Source organism: Nannospalax galili, unplaced genomic scaffold, assembly GCF_000622305.1.
Source record: "Nannospalax galili isolate Female #2095 unplaced genomic scaffold, S.galili_v1.0 scaffold286, whole genome shotgun sequence".
NCBI lineage: Eukaryota > Metazoa > Chordata > Mammalia > Rodentia > Spalacidae > Nannospalax > Nannospalax galili.
In genome coordinates this window covers 5589218-5591052 of record NW_008359442.1, presented here as the reverse complement: position 1 = coordinate 5591052, position 1835 = coordinate 5589218, and the positions used below count along the sequence as shown (strand labels likewise).

The 1835-nt window shown below is 39.2% G+C and overlaps 1 pseudogene; it reads left to right on the top strand.

The window, feature by feature from the left end:
* The first annotated feature begins 575 nt into the window (after positions 1-575).
* Positions 576-1209, top strand: LOC103725782 (annotated as a pseudogene).
* The last annotated feature ends 626 nt before the right edge of the window (positions 1210-1835 follow it).

Sequence of the window (1835 nt, the reverse complement as noted above, 5' to 3'; positions counted from 1 at the left end):
TATTACCCTTCTTTAATGCAGCCTATACACACAGGATAAATGTATCTTTCAAATCTCAGTAGAGAAATTTACTTATGCAGCAGGTGGTGATTAATACAGAAACCTACTATTTACCAGTGTGCAGAGATCAAGGGGCTTCAAAGTGCATATCTCTGAATAGGACACCTATTTCAAACCTCTGCCACCCAAGTCTCATGGTTCATTGCAGAAGAGGAGGTGGGAAGATTATAAGAGCCAGAAGGTGTCGATGACCACAGGGAAACAGATTCTTTCTGACAGCAGGCAATGACTCATCTGAACTTCCAGCAATGATGACAACATCCATAAGTCCTATGCAACCAGAAAAAAAACTCCCAGCATATTCATGGGGGAGTAGGTAAGAAATCTCAACCAAATCTGAAGAACTTTTGAGAATTAATGGCTACTGGATGGAGGAAAGACAGTATCTTACAGAAACGGGACTCTTGGTGAGTCTAGTGGTTAGACCCACAATGAAGGATATTTGGGGACACAAATCAGACTCTATAGGTCATATAATATAAATATACTTAGGCAGACACTTCTCTCCAGTCATCATGAGAGGCAGAAGTTTCAGGTTTTTCTATTGTGCCAGACCTAACCAAGAGCCTTTTGTGAAAATCATCACTGTTCGGGAGGCAAAGCACATGAAGAACATGTACAGCTACTATGATGAGGAGAAGGACGAGGGACTGCCCATCCTGCAGCCTCACAGTGCAGTGCTGGAGAACATGCACGCTGAGCAGTTGGCCAACTTCTTCCAGCCAGGGTACAAGGGCATCCATGGAGACTGACCTATAACACAGAACACACTTGAAAGCCCTCTCTTAGAAGTCAACATCTTTAGGTACACTTGTTCTGTTGATCATCAAAGACATAATAATCATAATTTTTGAGCTTATGCAACTCATCCATTCAAGTGCAGTGACCATTGTTAGGCACAGGCAAAACACTTATCTACACATTTAGCTTTAATTTTAAGGACTTTAAGTGGAGTGGAGAAAACTCCTCTTTAATCTATGGAGACAGAAGTTCTTGAGAACTTCTTGGTGGAGGGGAGCAATTTAGTTTGTGGCTAAATTCTGAATTATACCAGTGATGAATCAACTGTTGCAGAACTTTTAATAATGATATTTTTCCAAAAAAAAAGGTTTCATAGTTCAGGACATAGGGGTATGTATATTTGAGTGAAAATCAGGCTGCCTTAAAATATGACATTAAAAAGACTAGGTTAGATCAGCCATTTTAAAGCGGGCTAGAACACAAGTTCCAGCCCTGGTTGCCTCATTCCATTTCAGTGCTGTTTTTGCCATCATCTCAAAGTACGATCAGATCACAGAAAGGTTTGGAAAGGTACATGAGGGGGCCGGATGCCCAAAACAGATGTTTGAAGTCCAAATGGCTGAAAGAAGTTGACGCCCACTCCTTAGAGCCACACAGTGAGGAATCAGAGTCTTTATATATGCCTGAAGTGAATGCGATTTCTTTTTATTTTTGATAACTATGAAAAAGACACTGTGGAAATATATACAGGCCTTGTATGTTTATCAGCCTAATTTTTGCAAATGTACAGGATTTTCTGCCATGAAAAGTTCAGTCAGATTTAGGGAAATTGAAAGGATATAGCACTTAAGGGACTATATGGTTTATAAATTATTTTATCTATTGTTTCTTATATATTGTCTGAAATGTGCTGCTTTTTTTCTTTTTATGTGTCAAATCTTTAAATAGCCAAATGTATACATTTTGTGATATGTTTGGGGAGCAAGTCCCTTTGATTTGTAAATTTATTTTGGTCTTTTGAGACAGGATCTCCC